We start from the raw sequence: 20356 nt of genomic DNA on the forward strand, positions 1-20356 counted from the left end.
CAAACCTCCAGACTTTGTTCAGAGTCTCGTACAATTGTTCCAAACTCTCCCCCAACAATTAAAAGATGTTCACCCGGCCGTGTGCGTCACTGTGGAGGGAGGAACACCCGCGCTAAGAAAGTAAGTCGAAAGGTGACTGACCGGGAGCAGCCACTCGGCCACCACCAAAACACGCGGCTACAGTCCTCCATAACTTTCTCAACCACTGTCTTTATCAACGGTCTTTGGGTTCGACTCCAAGGTTATATGTCCCTGTTGAGTAATTATTGTATATACTCCCCTAAATAGTGGTGGGGAGGGGAGGGGAGAATACCGGCTGGTCGACGGTGCGGAAGTGGAAATTCCATCACGGCCACAAGTAGTTATCCACCCCGGCCTCCACAAGTAGTTATCCACCCCGGCCTCCACAAGTAGTTATCCACCCCGGCCTCCACAAGTAGTTATCCACCCCGGCCTCCACAAGTAGTTATCCACCTCGGCCTCCACAAGTATGTGCTGGTGGTACACTCGTTCTCCTCCTCCACCACCCCCTTCCACTACCTCCCTATCCCTCTACTACGTCCCCATCCCTCCACTTGCTCCCCATCCCTCCACTACCTCCCCCTCCACTACCTCCCTCCTCCAGTTAACATGATGTCTGCTTGTCAAGGTGAGAGGGAGGGGGGCCATCTCACCTTGCAGTCACCAACACCTGCCTATCAAACAACCTGCCATTATCACCACAAACACACTGAATCACTTGTAACATCGAATCAATTGACGAGTCATTACGATTCACAGGTAGACAATGCAGTGTGACAGGTGGACAGTGCGGTGTGACAGGTAGACAGTGTAGTGTGACAGGTAGACAGTGCAGTGTGACAGGTAGACAGTGTAGTGTGACAGGTAGACAATGCAGTGTGACAGGTAGACAGTGCAGTGTGACAGGTAGACAGTGTAGTGTGACAGGTGGACAGTGCAGTGTGACAGGTAGACAGTGTAGTGTGACAGGTGGACAGTGTAGTGTGACAGGTGGACAGTGTAGTGTGACAGGTGGACAGTGTAATGTGACAGGTAAGCAGTTTGGGATTGATTATCATTAAGAGTTTACTAATCGACAGGTGTGTGAGGGTGGCAGAAGTCTCTGATCACAAATAAGTAATACAAGTTTAGCCACTAAGGGTGTACGTATACTGAGGGAGGGGGAGGAGGAGGGGGAGAGAGAGAGAGAGAGAGGAGTAAGAAGATAAGGAAGGAGAGAAGAGAAAGAACACGAATTGGTGTAAGTGTAAATAAACTTTTGAAGAGACGAGAATTGTGGGAACACGACAACAACAATGATGAAGAGAGAAAGAAGAGGTAAGGATGATGGTGACAGGTGTAAGGAAGGAAGAAGGGAGAGGGGGAGAAGAGTGGGGGAGAAGAGTGGGACCAGAGCGGGACCCAGCTAGGTCGTTGACTCTCAAGCCAGTAACAAAACCCTCACAACACTCCACTCCTCCTCCTCCCCCTCTTCTTATTCTTCCTCCTCCTCCCCCTCTTCTTCTTCTTCTTCCTCCTCCTCCCCTCTTCTTCTTCTTCCTCCTCCTCCTCCTCTTCACTTATGTTTCTCTTCCTAAACACAGACGTAAAAACACTTATTCCACCAACCACTTTTCTGCCTCCCTCTCCAACTCTCCCTCCTCCTTCATCTCTCTCTTCCTCCTCCTTCATCTCCTCTCTCTTCCTCCTCCTTCGTCTCCTCTCTCTTCTCCTCCTTCTTTCTCTTCTCTTCCTCCTCCTCCTCCTGTGGTGTTGTTTATATCATATATGACACCAAATAACGTGTGAGTGTGTGTGTGTGTGTGTGTGAGTGAGTGAGAGAGAGAGTGTGAGAGTGTGTGAGTGTGTGAGAGAGAGAGAGGGGTGTGTGTGTGTGTGAGTGAGTGAGAGAGAGAGTGTGTGTGTGTGTATGTGAGAGAGTGTGTGTGTGAGTGTGTGTGTGAGTGTGTGAGAGAGAGAGTGTGTGTGTGTGTGAGTGAGTGTGTGTGTGAGTGTGTGTGTGAGTGAGAGAGAGAGTGTGTGTGAGTGTGTGTGAGAGAGTGTGTGTGTGTTTACAGCTTTATAACTGTAAGTCATCTGGTATGAGAATAACTCGCAACAAGACAGTCATTTGTTTTGTGTTTACATTCTACGTTACCATGGTGATGTAACTTTTGCATAATAATGACAGACAGACACACAGACAGACAGACACACAGACAGACAGATAGACAGACAGACAGACAGAGAGAGAGAGAGACAGAGAGAGAGAGTAAAAAAGTCAAAATCAGTGGAAGCATAGAAGAGAAAATGAATAAAAAAAAGATAAAAAGAACGAAAAAAATCGAGAATAGGAAACACAGATAACGAGAGAGAGAAAAATCGTGAAGAAAGAAACTTGAGACGTCGAACAGGTAATGAGAGAGAGGGAGAGAGAGAGAGAGAGGGAGGGAGGGAGGGAGGGAGGGAGGTGTCCAATCCCACTGCCAATGTCAAGGCTTCCAGAATCTTACTGAGCGGGGAGGGAGATTTAACTCATTGTCTCGGTAATATAAGAATTTGGTGTGTAGGGGTGAGTGTAGTGGCCATGGGCGTGTGTAGGGGTCATGGGCGTGTGTAGGGGTGAGTGTAGTGGTCATGGGCGTGTGTAGGGGTGAGTGTAGTGGCCATGGGCGTGTGTAGGGGTGAGTGTAGTGGTGTGGGCGTGTGGGGGTGAGTGTAGTGGTGGGCGTGTGTAGGGGTGAGTGTAGTGGTCATGTGGGCGTGTGTGGGGGTAGTGTAGGGGTCATGGGCATTGTGTAGGGGTGGTGTAGTGGTCATGGGCGTGTGTGGGGGTGAGTGTAGTGGTCATGGGCGTGTGTAGGGGTGAAGTCTTAGGGGTCATATGGGCGTGTGTAGAGGGTGAGTGTAGTGGTCATGGGCGTGTGTAGGGGTGAGTCTTAGGGTCATGGGCATGTGTGGGGGTGAGTGTAGTGGTCATGGGCGTGTGTAGGGTGAGTGTAGTGGTCATGTGGGCGTGTGTGGGGCAGGTGCTTAGTGGTCATGGGCGTGTGTAGGGGGTGAGTGTAGTGGTGTGGGCGTGTAGAAAAGGATGTCCCTCCCCCACATGAGGGGCTGTGCATTTCTGGAGGGAAGGAGAGTGGGACAGAGGGTCCCGAATGGCGTAGGAGGGAAGGAGGGGAAGGGAAGGGGAGGAAGAAAGAAAGGGAAGGAATTATATATCTCTCTGGTCTCTCATTAAAGTTTCTGGTGCAGTGTGTGTGTGTGTGTGTGTGTGCGTGTGTGTGTGTGTGTGTGTGTGTGTCTATGTCAGTATTATCCATGGATGTTATGTATACAACCATACACACACACACACACACACACACTCTATAATGTTCCTGTGTTTGGTATGCTTGAAGGGCCACACCTGTCTCATTAATTACCTGTCTTGTATTCCTGTGATTGGCAACGATGAGAAAGAGAGACAGAAAAGTGAGAGAGAGAGATACTGAGAGAGTGAGTGAGAGAGAGAGAGAGAGGGAGACAGAGAGAGCGAGTGAGAGAAGAGGAGGGTCGCTTTAAGAAACTACATTCCGGGGTGTGGAGAATGACGCTCGCCTTCAGGACCCGTTGTGAGCTTCCGATCTCTAACAGCAGGTGAACAGGTGTAATAATGGTGGTAGTTGACCAATTGGGGGGGTGAAGGTAGTTGTGGTAAGAATTATTGGGTGCAGTGATTGTGGTTGTTGTTATAGTGCATGGTGGTGGTACTGGTCAACTATTACTACTCCTACTACTATTACTACTACTACTACCACCACCAGAGCCACACCACTACTACAACCATTACAATCACTAGGAAGAAGCCATCCACAACACACGCGCCACACCCCCCAGAGCCACACCACTACAGCCGCCAGAGGGAGCCACACCATAACAGCTTGAACTAGCCAAGAAGTGGAGCATCGCAGAGTTCAGTGACCGGCCACACCACCTCCCACCAGCTGGGGAGGGGGGCGGAGGTGAGAGAGGGGGGCCGATGGTGTTGATAGAGAGAGAGAGAGAGAGAGAGAGAGAGAGAGAGAGAGAGAGACACCTCACCAGGAAATACCACCTTGACAACACCGAGTCCTGAGACGAGGCCGGCACATTGGCCGTGACATTGGTCTCAGTAGCCGCTGGAGGAGGAGAAAGGTGGTACAGGGTGGTGAGCGAGTGTACAGGTGGCGTGAGACAGACACAGAGAGAGGGGTGGGAGGGGAAAGAGAGGAGAAAGACAGAGATAGCGAGAAAGGGGCAGAGGAGAGAAAGAAAGTGAGAGAGAGAGAGAGAGAGACAGAGAAAGCCATAGATTGAAGAATACGAGAGAATACGAGTGTAAGAGAGAAAATAAATCATTAAAAAAGACACAGAAAGGTAATGAAAGTGAGAGATAGAGAGAGAGCAGAGAAGATAGAGGAGGAGAAGGTAGATGATAAATGAGAGAAAGGGCGGAGGAGGAAGTTGTACAAGGTGACATACTTAGAGGTCAAACAGTCAGGGTCTTCCTTATATAGCCTTATTACACACCAGACAGGCAGACATGAACAGCTTCCTACACCAACCAGACTGTCTCTTTTAACCGGTAGTTATGACGGGGGTATTGTATATAATACCCCGGTTTAACAGACACACAGGTATCCCCCGGTTAACACACACTCACACCAGTACAATGACCGGGACGGCTCTGCCAAGTAGGACAGTCGCCGGAAAGGGAAGTGTGTGTGTGTGTGTTTTTATAGACATTCTTGAGGGTGAGGTAGTCCTCCAGAACTCCATCTCTGTACTCACACTGCCTATCCATATTCCAACTGTGACGTCGTGTATGCACTGGCCAATCACGAGGCGTCGACTCTATGAACTCTTCCGTTATTGGTACTTTCTCCACGACGTCATCGACCTCTTCCCAGTGATGGAACTCTCTTCCTGTAAATATTGAAAAGTTGTTTTAAGAATTGTCAACATTTCCTGGAGTTACGAACGCCTGTAGTTTTGTAGACGGCACCAGGAATGACTAATCGGGGTATCTGAGGTAGTTAGAGAAAGTTATATACCGTAGGAAGTGTAGAGAAGGAGGTATTAACATGTGTGTGTAGAGGCGGGAAGGAGGCGAGTGAGTGTGTGTGTGCATGGGAGCGATGCGACTGAGAGACCCAGTAACCTACCTAGAAGTTCTGCGGCCATCTGCGGGCATTGATCCCCTCTCAACCCACACTATCTCCCATTACCTCTCTCTCTCTCTTTCTCTTCTCTTCATTATCTCTTTCTCTAATATATCATCACTCATTATACCTCGCATTGGTGTTTATTAAATATTTGTTACGTTGTGGTCTTTGGGATAATTGTTGCTTCTCGTGAGTCATTTGTTTTTCACGAGCCTAGTTATATTTTGGGGGGTATTTCCTGTGTTTATTATTTTGTTTATTGTTTTATATGGTGTTTTATTTCCTGTTTTAATTTAGTTGTTTATTGTGGTATTTTTTATGACGTGTTTACTTGTTTGTTTGATGTTTCATGGAGAAAGTTTTAGCCCAGGTGACAGTGTATCTCTCTCTCTCTCTCTCTCTCTCTCTCTCTCTCTCTCATCAATACACATGCATCCACACACACACACATGCATTCATACTTACACACAGACACACACAGTCACTTTCACACTTACATACAAACTCACACACACAGATTCATGCTTACACACACACATCCACTTCTTACACACACACATCCATTCATTACTTACACGCTCATTCATACTTACACACACACACACAGTAACACACACACACACACATAGTTACACACACATAATTACACACACACACACACAGTTACACACACAGTTACACACACACACACATAGTTACACATAGTTACACACATAATTACACACACACACACACACACACACATAGTTACACACACATAGTTACACACACACACACACACACACACACACACACACACACACACACAGTTACACACACACACAGTTACACACACACACACACACACACACACACACACACACACACACACATAGTTACACACACAGTCACACACACACACACACATATTTACACACACACACACACATAGTTACACACACACACACACACACATAGTTACACACACACACACACACACACATACACAGTTACACACACACACACACACACACACACATAGTTACACACACACACACACACACACACACACACACACACACACACACACACACACACACACACATTACACACACAGACATACACAGTTACATACACACACACACACACACACAGTTACACATACACACACACACACACACACACAGTTCGCCAGTACAACAAAATTCAGCCCAGAGCCTGCACCGATAGATATAAGAACAGCACCATCCCATCTATTGTTAAAATAATAAACAACTCTGATTTATGTACTGTACAGCCCTGTAAATGTATTCAACATATTATATCATTATGTCTAAATCAAATGTAAAGTCTGTATTTTTCAGCCACTGGCTGCAACTATATTGATAAACCGTTTATTATTATTATTATTATTATTCATTATTACACACACAGAAAAACTGGCACCGCGTACAGTAAGCTGGACTCACCCCCCGGACAGGACAGATGACCCTGGAAGTCACCTTGTGTTAAGGCGTGGCCCCCCTAGTGGTCCTTCATGGTCCTCTCTGGTCCACCTGCAAGTCTTATCGTCTAATGGTCTTAGTGGTCCTGATATCTCTCTCTCTCTCTCTGTTAATACCAGTACCTAACACACACACACGCACACACACACACACACACACACACACACACACACACACACCATCACTAATATATTGCGGGTTTTTTGGTCACGTCCACTCAGGGCTTCTTCCCCAGCAGGAGTGAGGCGCCCCCACTCCCCCTCCCCCCTCAGTAGCGTGATGGGTGTGTCCTGCCCCTGGGAACTTCAAGGACCCTCAACCACACCCTGACCAAGGCCAATTGTGCCCCCTTCTCCTTCCCCTCCCAAGGTGCCACACTAGAGAAGCCCTTTACCCCCTCCCCACCCCCTCCCCACCACCCCCCCCTGTTATCTCTTAGTATCTCTCCTGGTGAGATACGAGACGAGAGAAGTGAGAAGTCGGTACTGAGAGTCAGTTATTTTAAGCTACTTATGGAAGGAGGTAGGTGTGAGGGAGGGGCGTGGTGGGGTCAGGAAGGGGGAGGATGGGGGCAGTGGGTGGGGTCAGGAAGGGGGAGGGAGGGGGCATCACGAGTGGTCAGGGCGGGTGAACGATGACAAACTTGTGAACGAAAAATAGAGGAAGAAATTGCTACGGTTTTTACCCTTGTCTTCTCAATGCCATCGTCTGGTGTTTTTCTGATGCATCCTTGTTTGTCACTGACTCTCACTGCTAAAAATTCGTAAGATGTTACTAAATCCATATTGCATTAAGGCAAGCAGATAATTCCTGCCTCTTCTTCTTCCCCCAAGCAGGATGAACAGCGCAATAAAATTCTTTTCCTTATTTAGTGTATAATATGTTCCTATTTTAAGCTAGTAGTAGTTACATAAAGTTCTATTTTACTAGATAAGTACATCTCAACATCATAAACTGGACAAGCGTATACGCCGGCCAAGTGTCGGGTCATTACGTAACATAGTAACTGGATACTTTAATAATTACACTCACTTAGCCACTCATAAAAAAGTGTTGTTCACTTGCAAGAAATAATCGTCGGTTTATATTACTTTACATTAAGTAGCAGTAACACTACCGCAACTACGCTATCCGGAAGTGTCAACAGTCAACAAACTCAACACCACACACCCGGAAGATAATGTTTCTCTCATTACCATGTCAATATTACATACTTAAACACATTTATAACACTCAAGTACTTTTTATATGATGTAAATATTAACAAGTAACACTTCACTATAACTTAATAAAACTTAAAACATGATCATCATTAACTTAAAAAGAGTCTGAACCGTTAATTAATGCGTTATTTACAAACCTCTCTCAATTATTTATGACTTAATATTTTAGGCTTTTTTCCCCTGGTAGCCGTGATGAGTGAAGACCTCGTACCTATTGCACAAACATTTTTCTCATGGTCATTACAGTGACATCTTGCGCGCGCTTTTTGTCTATTGTGTGAGGATGAGAGAAGACGACGCCAGGCAGTTGTTGTTAACCTTGAGGCGGCGCAAGTAGAGCATCGTCGTCCCTGCCAGCCGTACGATGCTACCCACCCTATTCTCATCTTACACCTGATTCACCTCTTAAAAATTCATTATAATTAAACCTCAACACCTTATTAAACAACACACGATATATTTTTTTCTATATCCTTACACAAGTCTTGAAAATACGTAAAATATTCCCTAAACTATAATACGTCCAATGCCAGGTGTTGAGAGATGCAAATTGTAAACAAAGAATTCAGGGCAAGATCGAGTAATGGCGTCGCGACTAATAAGGAAATATTACCACCAATATGATGACAGTTGGAGATGGGAAGGAGGAGGGTGGGGCCAATGGGTTTTAATTATCTCGTTTACCTTCTTGGTGTTAGTGAGAGGTCACACCCATAGCCACACCCAACACGTAGTACATGTCCCAGGAGCGTCCACACCATGTCCAGTTATAAGGAAGTTCACAACGTCGGATCATCTGAAGATTCACCCCCCTCCCCCCCCAGCTTATTTCACCTGAAGATTAACCACTTAAGCTTTAATCTAACCTAACTAGCTAATAGAACTCAATCCTTTACCACCGTCTTGTAATGATGGTACCAGGTGTTGACTCTGTCCGCGCCACTAACAACAAGGTCCTCAGAGCGCCACTAAACTGGATATATTCTGACCACGAACAAATCCCCCCCTCCCCTCCGCCTGGCCGCCCCCATAATCTTGTCAACCCATAGAAATGTCTCCCCTCATCTCACCCATTACTCTGCCCCACCCATCACCCGAGCTTGTTTATGGGTGTATTTGAGGGCGTGGTCGGTGGCTGTCGCTATAAGAAGTGGTTTACCCGGGCGTTGGGCATCACCGACCTTGCTACAGCGGGAAGGACGTGCACACACACACACACACACACACACACCCTTGTTGTATTTCTTTGTTTGTTTTAATGTGTGTTTTATGTATATGTGTGTGTGTGTGTGTGCGTCTGTAAGCGGATGTTGGTGTGTGTTTTATATGTATTCTTTTGTGTACATGAGGAGCGCGGATGTGTATACCGGGTCATAGTTGTGTCTCTACACTGTCATAGTGGTCCCGGTGCGCCTCTATATGGCTGGGGTGTGTCAAGGTTCAAGTAAATCCCAGCGTCTGCCTCATCCTGCCCTCCAAAGTCACCTTTACGCAATGCTACGGTGTCAAGTGGGAGTGAGGGTGGAGGAGGACGTCTACCTCACTTCTCTGTCTTCGTCAGTTTAGTGTTGAGGTACAGGACCAGGCTGTGTCCCTCACGCCGTCGTCAGGTGAGTTCCTGAGGTAGAGAGAACTAAGTGTCCATACGACGGTAGTGATGGGGAGAGGGGCGAGCACCAAGGTGTCTTTTTGTTGTGGGTGGAAGCAAGGCTCTCTGATGCCAGATTTCCTGTGTTAGTCCTTGTGACCTTGAACAAGCTCAAGAGTTTTCCAGTCAGCCTTGTTACGTAAATATCTAAGTTGTGAATATATTTGACTGTTTTCCTGTACACGTTGGCGAGGCCGACCTGGTGAGTCATTTTAGGAGTAACACGAAGACATCGGAAACGCCGCGGCGTTATAACCTGCGTCTTGGGTTAGCAAGATGCCAGATGCATGCAATGCTTCTTTCCTCACGGTAGTTTGTCAGAGTGTGGCGAGGTACAGTACAGGTGTGTGGTGGACACTTGAGCCATGAGGAAGGGGCGCTGAAAGGCGTGTGACAGTGGCACAGTACTGGGTGTTCTACCGTTCCCTGCCAGGTGATAACACGGGTGGTGGTGATGCGCGTCCCAAGGTGACCTTCAGCTCGCCCGCGGCAGCCCAGGACCTCCTTGCTGCGCCGGACGCCAGGAAGGAATGGTGAGCCTCGAAGGTGCCGTCAGGACCTCTGACACGAGATGCCTCTGGGGGTGAGGTGGTCAGCGCTGGTGTTGGTGTTGTCTCATCCACTCCACAACTGGACTGAACCGCCACACAACTACTTGACCTGTCCGTGTTGTTACGCCACACTCCAGCACCCTTGTCTCAGTCACACACACACACACAGTATTTGTAACATCCTGCTTGATGCTGTGTAACCTTGAATACTGTCATACCAGTTGAAGCGTTGGCGTGTATTGCTAGGCTGGAGGGAGCATTGCGTGGGCGGGTGGGTGGGTGCAAGGCGGTAAGTGAGGTATGTGGATGGGCGGGTGGGTGGTGAGTGAGGGTTTCAGGTGAAGCAAGGACTTGACACAACAGGAAGACCTCAAGCAAAATACATCAATATTTGCTTTACCGAGTCTTATATGTTGCATCATTCTGTCATTAATGGCGCTGGACAACTATGCACCATTATTATATCCACTACAATATAACATTCATGCTTAAAAAACTAAACCAGGTGTTATGGATATGATTTTTATTCATTCCCAACACAAGGACACGAGCAGGAGGTATCAGTGTGTAAGCGAGCACATTTTAACCCCATGAATGCTCTTGATAACAACTCAGTATAGTGAGGGGGGGGATTCTGACGTCACTCCTTTCCATCAGGTAAACACAGCACACCTGGAACACCTGATTAGAGGTTAGGTTAGGTTAGGCCAGGTCATAGCTAGTCTCAATATGTCTAACACAACTAGTAGACTCACAGTGCTCCACTTAACGAACAGTCACCCAAAAAAGTCCTGTAGCGAACCACGATACATTATTCCGTCCATAAATGCTTCGGATTCAAGAGTCTGAATCTCGGGGTTCATGGTTCGCGACAGAACTTTTTTGGGTGACTGTACGTACAATCTGTTTACGTGCATCCAGTTTAAGTACTATAAACGGTTAACCTACATTCTGTTAGCGTACATCCGTTTACGTACATCCGTTTACGTACATCCGTTTACGTATATTCGGTTAACGTACAGCTAAAGAAATGGTTGTGTCTCCCACCTAAATAATGTGTTTCAAGGACCAACTTTTTTTTTCAATATCTCGTCTTGGCCATTCAGTTTCCGCCACCGTCTGAGTGGCTGTGTGTCTACCTGGCTGAGTGACTGGCTGTCTACCTGGCTGTCTACCGAGTGACTGGCTGGCTACCTGGCTGAGTGGTTACCTGGCTGTATTTCCGCGCCCTGGACCACGACGGCCTCCAGGGTTCTCCTCGGGCCGAAAAATGATGCCATGCTCAGTGGAGGACCACCCACGCTCCACTACACCTCCACCTCTTCCACCTGGACTTCCTCTACCTCCACCAGTTCTCCTCCACCTGTCCTCCTCCACCTCCCTCCACCTGTCCTCCTCCACCTCCACCTGTCCTCCTCCACCTCCACCTGTCCTCCACCACCACCTCCACCACTTAGCATCACAGGTTCTAGTCCAGTGGGGTAATACAGGCTACAGTCCAACACAGATTTGCTACAGGTTACAGGCCAAGGTGCAGGTTGGGGAGGTGACGTGTTCATGGGTGTCCTTCGGCTTTTCTGAGGAGAGTAAAGTGTGACACAACAGAACACTGACGGTGTAAAAAACGATATCCCAAGGTCGTGTGTGTGTGGTGAAGTGTGGTAGTGTGTGGTGAAGTGTGGTGGTTGTGTGTGGTGTGTGTGTGTGGTGTGGTGAAGTGTGGTAGTGTGTGGTGAAGTGTGGTGGTTGTGTGGTGTAGTGTGTGGTGGTGTGTGGTGGTGTGTGTGTGGTGTGTGTGGTGTGTGTGTGTGTGTGTGTGTGTGTAGTGTGGCAGTGTTGTGTAGTGTGGTAGTGATGTGTGGTAGTGACGTGTGTAGTGTGGTAGTGTTGTGTGTGGTGTGATGTGTGGTAGTGACGTGTGGTGTAGTGTGGTGAAGTGTGGTGGTGTGTGTGTGGTGGTGTGTGGTGTGTGTGTGTGTGGTGGTTGTGTGGTGTAGTGTGGTAGTGTGTGTGTGGTGGTTGTGTGTGTGGTGGTAGTGGTGTGTGGTGGTAGTGTTGTGGTGTAGTGTGGTAGTGATGTGTGGTGTAGTGTGGTAGTGTTGTGGTGTAGTGTGGTAGTGATGTGTGGTAGTGACGTGTGGTGGTGTGTGGTAGTGTTGTGGTGTGGTGTAGTAGTGTGTGTGGTGTGGTGTGGTGTGGTGGTGTGTTGTGGTGTAGTGTGGTGGTGATGTGTGGTGTGGTAGTGTGTGTGTTGTTGGTGTGTGTGTGTGTGTGTGTGGTATGGTGGTAGTGGTGTGGTGTGGTGTGGTGTGGTGTAGTGATGTGTGGTGTGGTGTGGTGGTGTTGTGGTGTGGTGTGGTAGTGATGTGTGGTTGTGGTGGTAGTGTTGTGTGTGGTGAGTGTGTGTGGTGTGAGTGGTGTGTGTGTGTGATGTGTGGTGTAGTGTGGTGTGTGTGTGTGTGGTGTGTGTGGTGTGTGGTGTGGTGTGGTGTGGTGTGTGGTGTACTTGATAGCAATGCTAAGGTTGATCGAGTAGGTGAGTGCTAAGGCCACACACGCACACACACACACACACACACACGCACACACACGCACACACACACACACACACACGTAACCTAACCTACCCTCACTTGTACTGTTGCTCCTGTAGAAGTAGCAGCAGCAGCAGGTTGAAGATACAGTAACTCACGACGAGGTTTCCTTTCCCTGTTACTGGCAGTCCGGACCTCCTCAAGGGCGGCGGGAAACAAGATCAAGTCATACCGAGACGTGGGTGAGGGGGGGTGGTGAGGTGAGGGGTGAGGGGGTGAGGGGGGTGGTGGATGGGTCAGGGAGGGAGGTGGTGGATGGGTGAGGGGGGGGAGACAGGTGAGGTAAGGAGGGACTTCGCTATGGATAAAGACAGTTCCAGCACGGGCATTCATTCAAACAGCAACATCCGCCTGGCGTTCACCTTCTGTCTAGTCACACACACACACACACACACACACACACACACCTTAACTTACGATCATGAGAAAATCCCGGCTAAAAGGTTATATACAGGTTGTTCCCAGGTCAGGTTAATTAAGGCCATCACCCACATTATTGCACCTGAGAATCCCGACTACATGGACACGAGTGGTACAGCTTCTTCTTGACCCTACAACCTCTGCCACCTGTCTGTCCGGATTAACTTGATTTTAGTTTTTAGTTCTTTATTTTTACTTTTTTATCTTAATTTTTTTTTTTATGGGTTATTCATTTTATTCTTTAATTTATTTTTTTTTGTGTTTCTCTCACACCTCACTCCGCCAGGTGAGGGAGAGAGGGGAGGAATGTTTGCTCCCCAGTCAAGGTTTTCGTTAAATGGGCGGGGCGGGGTGAGGGTGAGGATGAACCATGGAGGAGCTTAGGAGGAGCAAGGATGGGCATAGGAGGAGCAAGGATGGGCATAGGAGGAGCAAGGATGGGCATAGGAGGAGCAAGGATGGGAGGGGCAAGGATGGGCATAGGAGGGGCAAGGATGGGCCAAGGGAAGCAGTTTGAGGATGGTCTAGGATGGTGACGACAAGAAAGGGGTCGTTGGGGTGAGAGGGAGGGCAGGGTGTGATGAGATTAGGGGGGTGAGGGGTGTGTGGTGAGGGGGGTAGGAGGTGCATGGGCGTGGTGATGGGGTGGAGAGGAGGGAGGGAGGGGTGAGGATAGAGAGGGGGTGAGGGGTGGGGATAGACAGGGGGTTGAGGTAGGAGAGGGAGGAGGGGTGAGGGTAGGAGAGAGGGAGGGAGGGTGAGGGTGGGAGGGGGAGGGAGGGTGAGGGTGGGAGAGATACAACAGTCTGCTACATCTGACCAACATCAATCTGAACAACTGTCAAGGTCATGTGTACATTTTATCATCATGAAGTAAGATGATTTTTGTGCCGCTTCTAAACCTTGACCTTTAGTATATGCCCACTCCCTCCTTCTCTCCTCCCCTCCCCCTCCCACCAAAAACAACCACTGGGTGTGTGTGTCTTTCTGCCCCTGTGATGTTCCTCCCTGTTTGTGTAGTCTCCCCCCTCCTCCCTTCTCCTCTCCCCACCCAGAGTTCATCCTCACTACCCCTCAGTGACCCCTTCCCTCTCCCTCCTCCTCCCTCAGTGACCCCAGACCCCCAACCCTCCTCCCCCTCAGTGACCCCCAACTATATCTCGTCATCATTATCACCCCAACAATCTCTGGGTCTTTTCTTCAGTCTGTTCCTCCTTCTGCAGTATTTCAACCCCAAACAGACTTCTTCAGGGTCTCACTTCCTCTTCCTCAATCCGTTCAATTCTTCCTCAGTTCGTTCAATTCTTCCTCAATCCGTTCAATTCTTCCTCAGTTCGTTCAATTCTTCCTCAATCCGTTCAATTCTTCCCCAAAGCCACAGTTCCTCGTCCCCTAACTTCCTCTGCACCATCCTCCTCCTCCTCCTCCGATTCCTCTTCCTTCTCCTCACCTCTTCCTCCTTCTCTCCCGTAATCCCCGCCATCTCTTAACATCAAGTCGTGAACAACAAAAGAGAGAGAGAGAGAGAGAGACAGAGAGGGAAAGAGAGATTCCTACTCGCCCAAATCACCAACATCAACATTTATACTCACGCTCCCTGAACCCAAATACTTTCACTTGTCTTTTTCAATATAAATGTTCTATCTAAATGCTTGTTTGTGACTAATATATATATATATTCTAGTACGTTATTTTGTGTTTTATCTTAAGTTAATTGGTTAGGTGTTTTCTTTACAGATTTTAATTACGATCTTTTGTGAATCTGGTTCGTGGTTACTGTCTTAACATTGCACAGGACTCTTAATGTGTAAACAACTTCTGCCAACGGACGTGTTTATCGTCTATCAATAGTCTCGTATTATTAATCTTTTCACCCTCTCGGTGCTCAATTTTTGCATAAATTAGAGAATATTTATAAATTTAGTTTTGTTTTCATGTTGTGTTTGTGTGACGTAGGAGTTAATGTTGGTAAGAGAGTCGCCTCACCTGGCAGCGTTTACAAGGTAGTCATCATCATCGTCGACCTTCTCCCACCTGGTTCCACAATGCTTCACAAATCCCTAGTTATCCCCTATAGAATCCTAAAGGCCCGAGCCTGTTCTATGAGATCCTCGTAGATCCTATAAAGTCCTCTACGTTCCCAGTGTTGTCCCATAAGCCCCAACAGCCTCAGGATTCAGTGTGTCAGTATATTTCCATAACAAAAAGCGCGGCTGCATTCACCTTGATCTGCATGTGAATCAGCTGTGTCGGGTGATGACAATACCCAACCGGTAGGGTGACTAAGGCCCAGAATCCTTACTTAAAGACGAGGGAAATTGGTCCTTGAGGCAGTACAGATATAGGAGGCCTCTTCTAGTGACCAGAATCTGCATTGTCAACCTCCTCCCCGTCCTCGCCCTGCAACACAAAATGCTTCTCTTGTTGCAGACTTTGCCTCGCGAGACAAAGGCAATGCACCTCAACTTTCCATGAATGAATCCCGTATGCATCTGCGCCTCTGACAGTCACTGCAGGTCGGTGAGCATCGCGGCCAGAACACCAATGCAGATCTTTATTGTTAGGCTGAGCGAGATTTTGTTGTGGTGGTGGGAACGGTACACAGGGGACGGATGGAAGGAATGATGGGGGAGGGGGGTGAAGGATGATGGGGCGGGAGGGGTGTGAAGGGATGATGGGGGCGGGGAGGGGTGTGAAGGGATGATGGAGGCTGGGATGGGAGAGGTGTGACGGTGATGGAGAGGGTAGGAGATGAGGCAGGAGAGATGAGAACTGCATTATGAGAGGTAACAGTGAGAGAGGGAAAACTGAAGAGAGGAAGGAGGAGGGGTAAGGTATTGCGTGTTAGCTGTGAGAAGGAGGAGGAAGACGAGGTAGTGGAGAGGTGAGGTGACGTAACTACCCTGTGAAGACAAAAGTGGGAGAGACAGGTGAGAAGTAAGGGAGGGCCTCGAGGGTAATACCAGGAACTCGAGGTGTGAGGATGAGGGCCACGAGGCCTTAACACACAACCACACTCACTTTCTCAGTCCTGTATTCGTCTTGCTGCAGAAATTCCTTAAGTGGAAATATGTTGTGTGTGTGTGTGTGTACAGGTGAGCCCAAGGCGACCCAGACCATAAAGAGAGACTCCTCCGTGAAGACTCCAGAGCCTCCGTGAAGACCCCAGAACCTCCGTGAAGACCCCAGAGCCTCCGTGAAGACCCCCAGAACCTCCGTGACTACATACATCACCTGCCAACACGTAGGTAGTGGCCACGCCTCCTCCTCGCTATCACCTGGAGTTCCCAATATGGCGGAAAGGACATCAGGGTAGGATGGTCGGGGTGTCCTTGGAACGGATGCTCCAGTTTGGCCGTGCAGTAAGGACCTATACCACCAAGGGACAACACACAGGGAAATACCGCCCTTATTCTCACCCACCACCACCAATTCACGTCTTCGCGAACTTGTTTTTGTTAATATTTTTTTTCCCCGCATAGATTATCCCCCATCGTTCCTTTTACCCCGCCATTTTATACTTATTCCAGATGAGAACTATTGCCATTATAACCGTGGAGCTAAAATGACCCTTATTAGTGAGATGCATAAGAGTAAATATCCCATTGGGTTGGGTCGTGTTGATAGAGGCCATGTTTGTGTGTCTGAGGGAGGATGAGATCAGGGAGGGAGGGGGGCGCAGGAGGAGGGGGGAGGGGGCGCAGAAGGAGGGAGGGGGAGGGGGGCGCAGAAGGAGGGGAGGTGTAAAAACTGGTTTGTGAGTTGTGAGCAAACTGTGGCTCCCCCCCATCACACTGTTCATCACTTGTTCTCACTCACACTCGTTCATACCTGGCGAGTTAATCAGATCCACCTTGAGGCAGCTATATGGTACCAGCAGGCAGTGTGTCCCAAGGCCTCACCTGGTTACCTCCTTCTTGTTCACAGTAATAATATGAATGACGTGCCACTCCTACTCTCCCCTCCTCCTCCTCACTACTCGAGCTATGTTACTCTCTGATGTAGTCACTCTTGCTTCTCTACCTCTAATATAATTTTTTTCTGGACGGTAAATCCCCTCTCTCTCTCTCTCTCTCTCTCTCTCTCTCTCTCTCTTTCGTGTTTACTTTTTTATCGCCAATTCACACACACGCATTTATTTATCTCTCCTCCCCCCCACTCCTGAATGAGAGCTATTACTATGCTCCACTACACGCACACGGGACTAAACATGCACACACTCACATACACACACTGTAAGAAATGTACACCACAATACACGCACATGTACGATAATCTACTGTGTATCGTACGTCTGGCATCGTCTATGGGTGCGACGGTAGGAATACATCGATGTAACTAACACTTCAAATACTCTTTAATAACTCTTCTTATGAATCCTTTAAGCCGTATTTATCATGTCTTATAAAGCCCCCAGACTGTATATAGGTAGATAAAGGAAGAAATGTGGGAGGAGGAAGCGAGCAGGACACACACCCTGACCTTGATCTTGAAGTTGCTCAACGCTGCCGGCGACGCTGGGAAAAATGTCGTGTCAGGGTTGCGGTGTCGACATTGAAATCAACAAACATTAATTTATATTTTGGCTGTTATATATTACAGGAGGTGTCTTTAACGTGATGCTTTGATAACAGTTATTGTGTTTAGTGTTTTATTTGATGTTGTTTAAGTAGAGTTTGTAAAGATATGATACGTAATAGAGTGTACCCAGCTTGTGAGTCCCCGGGAACAAGATAACATTCCTTCTTCACAATATTTTAAATCCGGATTCCATAAAAGTTATCCATTAGAATTGTTTATTTTATTATTACGTTATTAAAGATAAGAAAACGTATCTCTTTAATGGTATTTTTAATTTAGAAGAATTTTTTGAAGGGGTTGTGAACGTCGTCATTAAATTATAAGTTAGGATTTTTTTGAGAATATGGTTCCACTATTGACTGTCTCTGGCCAAACACTCAAGGAAAAGACGAGACGAGGGCGCTATCTTGTACACGTATATCTTAAAATAAAGAAAAAATTAACTTACTTTTCGACGAAGAGAGAAAAGAGAGAAAAGTTCCACTCAAAGATAAGAAGAATCATGTGATATATAAATACGTTATCCTTTATCGACGCCATTATCTGTGTTTATCAGTCGTTCACCTCTATTTGAAGGATAAACTCAGGGTGAAGTCAATGTACTGTACTTTCTCCTAAAAATTCCCTCTATTGATAAGCCAACATCACTTGATAACAGCAACACAGCAACACACCGCTACTGGAGATATTTTTAACCCAGCACCAGCTTAGTGTTATGATTGACGTCACCTAACACCAGCTTAGCGTTACTATTGGCGTCACCCAGCTTACTAATTCACGGTTTCAAGCTGATTCCAACTTCCCCAAGATGTTATAATTGAAAAAGACTTAGAAAAACAGGTTATATGCGCTTTTCTATGAGTTATTTCTGCCAGTGACTGACTTGAGGACAGTTGGACTTCATTACTGGGTCAAGGAGGAACGTGAGGTCAGGGGGGGAAAGGGGTGTGGCTTTGACCTATATTGGGTCAAGGGAAGGAGGGAGTAGGGGAAGGGTTGGTGGGACAAAATGTAAACAAGAGAAGAGGAACAGATTAAAAATGGAATCACTCGCAACAATTTGGTCATTTAGATTTTTTTTTAAGATGAAAAACATTTAAAAAAAGAAAGATAATAAAAATAAAATATAATAAATTAGATAATGATGATCACCTGAAGATTAGTCACCCCCATTTTACCTGATGATTAAATACCTTAATGGTAAATGGAGGAGGTTAGGTTAGGTTAGTATTAAGGTATTTAACATCAGGTGAAATAAGCCTCTTCCTTTTCCACCTCCTCTTCCTCATTCACTTTCCTCTATTGCTCCTCTTCCTCCTCATAGACGCGACACACCAGGTCACACACTGCCTTGTTCCAGGTCACTCCAGTTTTCAATAATCCAGGCTGTGACCCCCGACCTCACATGACCTGACTGAGCTATAAAAAGTAACAGAGGAGAAGGTCAAGACGTGAAACTGAGGTCACTTATATACCGCAAGGTTGACCTCTCATGACCTGACTGTTGCCATGGCGTCCTTTGGGTCAAGTATTGGTTGACCTCTGTCGCTCCATCATTCCTTCCTGACCTGACTGGTGGAAGAATGACGCGCGGTGGAAGAGGGAAACAGAGAGAGAGAGAGAGAGAGAGAGAGAGAGAGAGACAGACAGACGGAGTTAATACAACTATACGAAGTTATTCTTAGACCCCCCCACACGCACTCACCCCACACGCACGCACTCACCACACACACACACACACACACACACACACACACTCACACACACACTCACACACACACTCACACACACGCATATCCCCCTCACCCCCACACACATGGTATAGTCTTATGTACACACGGTTGGTCTGGTCAGGACAGCACATGACTGTTGCCACACCTGCCTGGGGCCTGACCCTGCCTCACCTTGGCCAGTAAGTCAGCGAGAGAGAGAAGTGAGAGTGTGTGTGTGTGTTGTTATAACCCAGTCCACCAGGTGTTAATCTACCTGTGTTGATTTTATGGCCAGTAATTAGCAGAATAACTTACCTGGTGACCCAAATTGTAGATCACCGGAAGACTAACCTAACCTAACCTAACCTAACCTAACCTAACCTAACCTAACCTAACCTAACCAAACCCAAGCATTTTAGTTGCCAGTGAGAGTGTTGACGAGGTGGTGATCAGGAGGCGTGTACCTGAGCTGCGGCTGCGGCCTTGGGTGCTACGTCAACTTCCCTCTGACCGTCATTACACATGCGGCCAGCAGAGCGTCGAATAGTTTATCTGTGGCGAGGATAAGTGTTAACAATCTGTGCCGCTGTTTGCCTCCGTCCATGGCTGATGATGCAATGTGTGTATCCTAACGCTCTACTTATACCCCCTTCTCTCTCCCCTTCCTCCCTCTCCCTCCCTCTCTCTCTTCCTCCCTCTCTCTCCCTCCCTCTCCCTCCCTCTCTCTCCTCTTCCTCCCTCTCCCATTCCCCACCTCAAGTCCATTCCATTCTTATTCACCCTCTGTCCGCTCTTGCCCCCCCTTACTCCCTTCACGCCTATCCTCTCCCCTTCTTTCACCCATTCTTACTTCCTTCCTTAACGCCACCCCCCACTTCACCTCCCCTCCTCCTCCCCACCCTATCACCTCCCCCTCCTCCTCCCCCACCCCCACCTCCCTCCTCCCTCCCCACCCCA

The 20356-nt window shown here is 47.7% G+C and overlaps 1 protein-coding gene across 2 annotated transcripts in view; it reads left to right on the forward strand.

Moving 5' to 3' along the window:
* The window catches only part of LOC121873683, a 42859-nt gene that overhangs the window by 5077 nt on the left and 17426 nt on the right, over window positions 1-20356 (forward strand). The window lies entirely within an intron of this gene.

Source organism: Homarus americanus, unplaced genomic scaffold (genome assembly GCF_018991925.1).
Source record: "Homarus americanus isolate GMGI-L3 unplaced genomic scaffold, GMGI_Hamer_2.0 scaffold43895, whole genome shotgun sequence".
NCBI classification, from domain to species: Eukaryota; Metazoa; Arthropoda; class Malacostraca; order Decapoda; family Nephropidae; genus Homarus; species Homarus americanus.